General features: G+C 36.9%; 1 protein-coding gene across 1 annotated transcript in view; it reads right to left on the minus strand.

Moving 5' to 3' along the window:
• LOC144975405 (galactoside alpha-(1,2)-fucosyltransferase 1-like) overlaps positions 1-8,209 on the minus strand; it is a 17,044-nt gene extending 8,835 nt beyond the window's left edge. The window contains exon 1 of the mRNA XM_078919435.1: positions 8,135-8,209. The gene's annotated coding sequence lies outside the window, so the exon portion shown is untranslated. The remainder of the gene's footprint in view (positions 1-8,134) is intronic.
• Positions 8,210-10,000: the final 1,791 nt, after the last annotated feature.

A 10,000-nucleotide genomic window follows, 5' to 3' on the forward strand; every position in this document is an offset into this window, starting at 1 on the left:
AAAGCGAAAGACCACATAACCGCACCACTTTCATGATTAGAAGTGTGGGTCAGGAAAAGGCAAGCCTTGTCTGAACGACAACATGTACAAATGGGGGCTCCAAGAATCACCAACATGCCCAAAGTGCAACCAAGCACCACAAGATGCAAACCACCTCGTACTAGATTGCCCAGAGACAAAACTTAAAGGGGGATTTGAAACCATCAACAAATATGATGATGACTTCCGAACCTGGATTGATACCTTGAACATAGAAGCGTAGCCAAACGATACTACTACTACTACTACTACTACTACTACTACTACTACTACTACTACTACTACTACTACTACTACTACTACTACTACTACTACTACTACTACTACCGCACCACTACAATTTATAAACATGTGATTGTCAAAACTAAAGAACCACTGAGAATAAACATTCTCCTAGTTTCAACTAAAATGCACCCGAGACTCGTTCTGTAAGATAACAGTAACAAGAAGCACCCATGCCAATGGCTAGCCAGGCGGGCAGAGCAATAAGAGGTCACCTGACCATTTAACAAGGAATAAAAAGTCTTGAGCTTATATAGATAGAATGCGCTTGGCCAAGGAGTTCACAACATTGCCATCCGGAAGTATAACCGACCAACACACAAACTCTGTGTAACCATGAACTTTTATAGTCTGGTTAATACAGTTTAGTGAGAACAACTCACAACCGCGGATAGCAAAAAAAAAAAAAAACAAAGGCCTTAGTGACGTCATCTTAGAACTATCTATAGATATTATGAAGTTGACCTCATTTAAGGCTTTGTTGTTGCTTTTTTTGCCATCCGCGTTTATGATTATTTCTCACTAAAGTGTATCAACCAGACTAAAAACGTTCAAGGTTACACATAATTTTGTGTGTTGGTCCGTTATACTTCCGGATGGCAATGTTTTGAGCTTCTTAGCCAAGCTCACACTATCTATATAGTGCAATATCCACAACACGTGTTCAAAGTAATTTACAAAGGGTCCCTAACCAACAGCAACATTTAACATGTAGAAAGGGACATGACGCCTGTAAAGCGATATTACAATTTTTTTTCCAACCGCAGAGACAACGCTGTTAATGGCCAGGTACTTATTTTACAACCGAAATACGGTTAGAGAATGTGAATAAAGAGTCTTTTCCAATGAGTCAACTATGCGCCTAGCGAGGCTCGGTCTCAGGACCTTCCGATCCGAAAGCGAGTGTCATACCACTAGACCACATAACCTCTGGCGTCCTGACTAACATTGACCCCACTACAATAGATAGTATGCAGATGACGTCACTCAGGCCTTTGTTATTGTTTTTTGCCATCCGCGTTTATGAGTAATGCTCACTGAACTGTATTAACCCGACTATAAACGTTCATGGATACACACCGTTTTGTGTGTTGGTCCGTTATACTTCCGGATGGCAATGTTATGAGCTTCTTAGCCAAGCGCATACTATCTATAGATAGAACGAAGTTGGCGTCACTCGGGTCTCTGTTTTTGTTTTTTGCCATCCGAGTATATGAGTAATTCTCACTAAACTGTATTGATCAGACTGTAAACGATTAAGGTTACACATAGTTTTGTTGGTCCATTATACTTCCGGATGGCAATGTTGTGAGTTTCTTAGCCAAGCGCATACTATCTATAACCAGAAATAGGAGACTTTTGTCAACATTTGGTTGTTGTTGTTGTTCTATCAGGCGGAAGAAATAAAAATTATTGGAAAATCTCTAATCCTTTTAACTTGAAGGTCAAAGTTCACCATCTGGTCCATCCCTACGTAATAACGTATCGAGGCGACGAGTTACATATCTCTTTAACATTCTCAAAACGGTATGATGTCAAGGTAAACCAGATGGATAAAAAATATTGATGGTGATGATAATGATGATGATGATTATTACAATGATAATAATATGAATAATATTAATAATAATAATAATAATAATAATAATAATAATAATAATAATAATAATAATAATAATAATAATAATAATAATAATAATAATAATAATAATAATAATAATAATAATAATAATAATAATAATAATAATGTTAAGAATGATAATAATGATAATAATCATGATTATAATAACGATAATAATAATAATAATAATAATAATAATAATAATAATAATAATAATAATAATAATAATAATAATAATAATAATAATAATTAATAATAATAACAATAATAATAATAATTATAACGATAAGAATAATAATAATCAGCATCATCATCAACATCATCACCATTATCAACATCATCATCATCATCATCCTAGTAATAATAATAATAATATTAATAATAATAATAATAATAATAATAATAATAATAATAATAATAATAATAATAATAATAATAATAATAATTAATAACAACAATAATATAATAATAATAATAATAATAATAATAATAATAATAATAATAATAATAATAATAATAACAACAGACTTTGTGCTAATTTGGATAATATCACGTGACTGTAAACCATAGAATGGACATCGAACACAACACGAAAGTCAAAAATAAATTAAAAGTTGAAAGCCAACTAACTTCACACAAATGGAAATGATAAGTAGGTACTGTGATTGGAGTTGAATTCTCTAACCACCACTAAACTGTATTAACCATGCTATAAACGTTTGAGGTTACAGAAAGTTGTGTGTGTTGATTTCTTATTATATTTCGGGATGGAATATTGTGAGATTCTTAGCCAAGCGCATACTATATATATAAAAACACAAGATCAAGTTTAATACAGTATTATAGAGATCTGAACAAGTGTGTATGAAATATGCTAGACAAAGCAAGAAAGAAAAATACCAATATCTGCTGTGGTCCCATACTAAAATGCTCCAGAAAACTGGATCAATGATCATGTTTGTCAACGGTCGTTCAGCCTGCTAAATAATTAGTGTCTGCCAACTTTGATCATCGAACCATCTTAGGCTTGAGTGAGTTTTCAATCAAAGCGTGAGACATCAACGGGCTCAATTAAGGGATGATATGCATGTATACGATATGCATGTTGAGCGCTATCTACTGTATTAAATTAAGAAATTAACGAGCAGGCACTGATGGTGTAAGATAAAGATTTGAACAAGTGTGTATGAAAGGTGTCATCCCAAAAAATCAGTCGACCTCGAGTGACACATTTCATACACACTTGTTTGGATCTTTATATTACACCGGTACCTTTCATACACAATTGTTTGGATCTTTATCTTACACCGGTACCTTTCATACACACTTGTCTGCATCTTTATATTACACCGGTACCTTTCATACACAATTGTTTGGATCTTTATCTTACACCGGTACCTTTCATACACCCTTGTCTGCATCTTTATCTTACACCGGCACCTTTCATACACACTTGTGTGGATCTTTATCTAACACCGACACCTTTCATACACACTTGTCCGGATCTTTATCTTACACCGACACCTTTCATACACACTTGTTTAGATCTTTATCTTACACCGACACCTGTCATACACACTTGTTTGGATCTTTATCTTACACCGACACCTTTCATACACACTTGTTCGGATCTTTATCTTACACCGGTACCTTTCATACACACTTGTCTGCATCTTTATCTTACACCGGTACCTTTCATACACACTTGTCTGCATCTTTATCTTACACCGGCACCTTTCATACACACTTGTGTGGATCTTTATCTAACACCGACACCTTTCATACACACTTGTCCGGATCTTTATCTTACACCGGTACCTTTCATACACACTTGTCTGCATTTTTATCTTACACCGGCACCTTTCATACACACTTGTGTGGATCTTTATCTAACACCGACACCTTTCATACACACTTGTCCGGATCTTTATCTTACACCGACACCTTTCATACACACTTGTTTAGATCTTTATCTTACACCGACACCTGTCATACACACTTGTTTGAATCTTTATCTTACACCGACACCTTTCATACACACTTGTTCGGATCTTTATCTTACACCGGTACCTTTCATACACACTTGTCTGCATCTTTATCTTACACCGGTACCTTTCATACACCCTTGTCTGCATCTTTATCTTACACTGGTACCTTTCATACACACTTGTTTGGATCTTTATCTTACACAGACACCTTTCATACACCCTTGTCTGCATCTTTATCTTACACCGGTACCTTTCATACACACTTGTCTGCATCTTTATCTTACACCGGTACCTTTCATACACACTTGTCTGCATCGTTATCTTACACCGGTACCTTTTACACCCTTGTCTGCATCTTTATCTTACACCGGTACCTTTCATACACACTTGTTTGGATCTTTATCTTACACCGACACCTTTCATACACACTTGTTTGGATCTTTATCTTACACCGACACCTTTCATACACACTTGTTTGGATCTTTATCTTACACCGGTACCTTTCATACACACTTGTTTAGATCTTTATCTTACACCGACACCTTTCATACACACTTGTTTAGGTCTTTATCTTACACCGACACCTTTCATACACTTGTTTGGATCTTTATCTTACACCGACACCTTTCATACACACATGTTCGGATCTTTATCTTACACCGGTACCTTTCATACACCCTTGTCCGGATCTTTATCTTACACCGACACCTTTCATACACACTTGTCTGCATCTTTATCTTACACCGGTACCTTTCATACACCCTTGTCTGCATCTTTATCTTTCACCGGTAGCTTTCATACACACTTTTTCGGATCTTTATCTTAGACCGGTACCTTTCATACACACTTGTTTGGATCTTTATCTTACACCGTCACCTTTCTTAGACACTTGTTCGGATCTTTATCTTACACCGACACCTTTCATACACACATGTTCGGATCTTTATCTTACACCGGTACCTTTCATACACCCTTGTCCGGATCTTTATCTTACACCGACACCTTTCATACACACTTGTCTGCATCTTTATCTTACACCGGTACCTTTCATACACCCTTGTCTGCATCTTTATCTTACACCGGTACCTTTCATACACACTTGTTTGGATCTTTATCTTACACCGCCACCTTTCATACACACAATTGTTTGGATCTTTATCTTACACCGGCACCTTTCATACACACTTGTTTGGATCTTTATCTAACACCGGTACCTTTCATACACAATTGTTTGGATCTTTATCTTACACCGCCACCTTTCATACACACAATTGTTTGGATCTTTATCTTACACCGGCACCTTTCATACACACTTGTTTGGATCTTTATCTTACACCGGTACCTTTCATACACAATTGTTTGGATCTTTATCTTACACCGGCACCTTTCATACACACTTGTTTTGGATCTTTATCGTACACCGTCTTTATCATACACCGGTACCTTTCATACACACTTGTTTAGATCTTTATCATACACCGGCATCTTTCATACACACTTGTTTGGATCTTTATCTTACACAGGCACCTTTCATACACACTTGTTTAGATCTTTATCATACACCGTCTTTATCATACACCGGTACCTTTCATACACACTTGTTTAGATATTTATCATACACCGTCTTTATCATACACCGGCATCTTTCATACACACTTGTTTGGATCTTTATCTTACACCGGCACCTTTCATACACATTTGTTCGAATATTTATTCTACTATATTAAACTCGAAGTGGATAGTTCATACGGTAGAGTCACGTTCTCCCCGGCCAGGCGGAGTTGTCGTACCAGTAAGGTCGCTGGTTCAAACCCCCATCACCGCCGCGAAAATTTCATTCTCTATTGTGTTCTGGCACTTTCCTACTCTCTTCATCTCTCAAAATTTCAGGAGGATGCTATACGTGGTTACAATGCCGTCGCGTTGTTTGTAAAGACGGAGACTCGAGCGATTTTTGAGAAATAAATTGGGAGAAAAAAAAACACTTAAAAATTGCTTAAGCCAGCTTTCTGCCCGACTGTGTTGTAACGACTTAGATATAGCATCTTCCATAGCATCTTCCTGAAATTTTCACCACAAAAAAAACTTGAATAGTAATGAAAAACTATGACGAAATCAAGATGTTTCTATCAGATCTGGTATTTAAGCTGTTTCAATTCTTTATCGGGTAGTAAAAAAAAACATCCCTAGGTCTTTACAAACGATATGTTTCCCTATCTATCAAAGTAAATGAACACAAAAAGTGTTATCTTAGAACTTCAATGAATACGGCTCACGGCTACCTTAGACTTCAAAACCCACAAGTAAAATACTCACTAGTTCTACACGCCTGATTAATCTTACCATTACAGAAAATGTTGTATAACCTTTAACGTTTTATAATCTGAATAAGCGAATCTAGTGAAAACTAATCACACACATAGTTATCCAGAAAAAAAGCAATTGCAAAGAGCAGAAGGATGTCAACTTCAAGTTATTCTGTTCTTTGATAACAACTGGATATAATATTTGTCCGAGCGGCTATAATATTTGTCCGAGCGAACTAGAGGGAGTGTCACAAATGCCACATTTTGATTCATCAAAATATACTGGTTGATAAACACGTAGTAGAGGGTATCTAACAACCATTAACTCCAAATGACTCGGACTGTCCGACCAGTCGATGTTCGTTCAGCAATATGAATGCTTTGAACACAACAAACTACATTAGTGCCGCACATCCGTTTAAGTAAAATACTCACTAGTTAACGTCATATCAATCTAACCAACAAACAAGACTATGTGTTAACTTGAACGTGTATAGCTTGATTGAGAGAGAGTCTATAAGGAATGAGATTAGAGGAAGAGTAGCGTCCCTTGATTGGACGTCACCCATAGCCTGTGACCGGCGGAAAAGTTATTAGAGAGAGAACGTCATGTTGGTTGTGCGCATGCGTCTCTCGTCCTCGCAGACTATGGGTGACGTCCAATCAAGGGACGCTATTCTTCCGCTAATCTCATTCCCTATAGTCCAATCCACAACCCGTGCGCACGCGTTGACGTGTAGATATTCACATCCTTTGGATTCAGTAGTCTGATGTCACGCGCCCGGCAATGGCGGCCATCTTGGTTCTAAACAAAGAAAATCATTACTTTTTATTCTTCATGCTGGCTAGAACTTTTCATTCCCTTTTCATACGCCTTGTGATCGGAATGTGTAAAAGTCAAAACATGATCAAATTGATGGGGTTTTATTTCCTCTGGATACGCGTTTAAGCTCGCCGGAGAAATATTTCATACGGCATCCGCCATTGTTCCTATAGTTTAGAGCCAGTGTTACTAAGTTACCATGCGTCATTAGGAACGAAGTGACGTTACTACTGTTGAAGACTATTGGCTCGCAGTCTAGAATTGTTAGTGACGTTAAGCAGTATGTTTTGCATTTGTCACAATACCATAGTTTGGGATTTTCCCTATTTAAGGTATATAAAAAAAAAACGAAGGGTTTAGTATTAGTGACCATTTTGATGTTTTACATTAACAATTTACGCACTGAATTCTGTTGTGATTACGATCACTGAATTCGCGCACAGGCACTGCTAGGGTTTACTTTTCTCGAGATTTATGCGCGCTATTCACTAACAAACATCGCCAACTTGGATTCAATATGACTCAGCAAATTAAATAATTTTGAAAACCAAAGGCGTAGCTTGCTGCTATGATTTCTACATTCACAAAAATTGATAATAAAATGGATTTAACGAGTAAGATTGCACAATGAAGATATTGAAAGAAGTTTAGATGTTATATTTTACATTATTACCTTCAAAACGCCTCGCAATGAACATAATTTATGAATGGTGAACATGTACCGTACTCGATTGGTGACCAGTGTGTTTTCGTGACATGTTCTGTACGAACTTTATCAGTTTTCTTGTTGGTCAGACGTTATGTCTTTGTGGAAAGGGTTTCACCGTAGCCATCGTAAAGTTATAGCCTGACACTGACCAAAAAATGACGTCAAAAGGCCAGTCTTTTGCAAAAAAGAAAACAAATCGTGAGTTGTATTCAATAGTTCAACCAATGAAATCACTTGTTTCCTTAAGCTCTACTAACTCAGGAGGTTGTTACTGGACCCCAAAGAAATTCATACATAATGCATTACATACATAGGTTTGTGATGACAAATAATCGACATAAATCAATAATTCTAAATGGTACTAACCTTTTTTAAGCCAACTGCATCATAAATATACGTCTAGGGTGCGAATCGGACACAATAATTTCGACAACAAAGTGACAAACTTTTGCACTCGTCACAAAGGAATTCCCTTTCTATAATAAGCGATCACGTGATAAATTAAGGTCTAAGTCTAATACTAAGTCCAAAATTATGATATGCTGAAACACTCTAATGTCAATAACCAACGGACTTAACTCTATGATAAAAGATAGTAACTAATTGCAGTACAAAAACTAATGACGTTCATTGATATTTCAACAACATGAACCCTCCAGGACTGGCAGTTTGACGTCATTTTTAAAGGTTTGTGTAGCGTCTAGTGAGTTGTCGTTGGAGCGAGGCTCGAATCCAGGACCTTCCGAACCGAAAGCGTGTTTCATACCACTAGACCACATGGCCGCACAAACTTGAGACCTAACCTACGCCATCATTAGATGTCCTCCACGTGTTAAAACTTTAAATAGAAAAGAAAAACCGTTACATCAACTTTCCACTCTTTTGGTTCCTAAATCATCGGGAGGGTGTATGTTTGATTTTGTTTTTAAGGGTTTTACGGCGCTTGCAACACATTTAGGTTGTATTCATCATCATCATGTAGTTCCATATCTGAAGCAGACGTCGGAGGTCATCTTCCGCCAAGCTGATCTATCTCTTGCCAATTCTATTAAAGCAGCGCCACCTTTCTCAGCTTCATCTGTCCAAGCTCTTATCCCTTTCAAATAATTTATTCTTTGTCTTCCTCTTATTCTTTTTCCATTCATCTTTCCAGTCAAGGCGAGTACTTCCAAACCAGGGTGGCGGATAATGTGTCCTAAAAATTAAATTTGGCGTTTGATGATTTTTGTTATCAGTGATCTTTTTCTGTTTGCCATTTCTAAAATTTCTTCATTTCTTTTCCTTTCCACCCATGACACCCTCATCATTCTTCTGTAAAACCACATTTCCGCCGCCTCCAGTCTTTTAGGTTGTATTAGCGCCAGTAAAAAGGAAGAAAATGGGATAGTATAAAGTGCTAGAATTACAATTAAAGCATCCAAGAAAAAGTAAGACATAGGGGAACTGGGAACAAATAGGGATCGTTTTTTGTTTTGTTTGTTTTTAAGGGTTTTACGGCGCTTCCAAAACATTTAGGTTATATCAGCGCCAGTAAAAAGGAAGAAAATGAGATAATAAAAAGTTCTAGAATTACAATTAAAGCACCCAAGAAAAAGTAAGACATAGGGGAACTGGGAACAAATAGGGATCGTTTTTTTTGTTTTTGTTTTTTTGTTTGTTTTGTTTTTAAGGGTTTTACGGCGCTTCCAAAACATTTAGGTTATATCAACGCCAGTAAAAAGGAAGAAAATGGGATAATAAAAAGTTCTAGAATTACAATTAAAGCACCCAAGAAAAAGTAAGACATAGGGGAACTGGGAACAAATAGGGATCCGATGTAGATTCCAAGAGCATACCACCAATGTACATAGTTTGAGATCACCTATAAGTCTCATCCGGACACAAGCACAAAATCCAACAAAGAGGAATACACTCAAATGCTTATATTATACATTCAAAATAACAAATATAATAATACATAACAGAGAGATGATTTACAAGGAAAAAATATCATCTCCCAAAACTATAACTATGCATTTGACTGTTTTGCTCCCAGCCAGGACCCAGGCCAGGGACAAGACAAAACCAAGTAATCTCATTCCAAGACTAAGACAGAATCAGAAAGCATGTTGGAAAACAGAAATAAGGGGATAGAAGACACAGTATGTACCCCCCCCCCCCACCCCCCTGCCCACTATGGGAGGTCAGGAACCCCACCCAGCAGAAGTGTGTATGTAGCTCGTCATTTGGAGT

Source organism: Berghia stephanieae, chromosome 6 (assembly GCF_034508935.2).
Source record: "Berghia stephanieae isolate SIO BIC M18660-M18661 chromosome 6, UCSD_Bste_1.3, whole genome shotgun sequence".
NCBI classification, from domain to species: domain Eukaryota; kingdom Metazoa; phylum Mollusca; class Gastropoda; order Nudibranchia; family Aeolidiidae; genus Berghia; species Berghia stephanieae.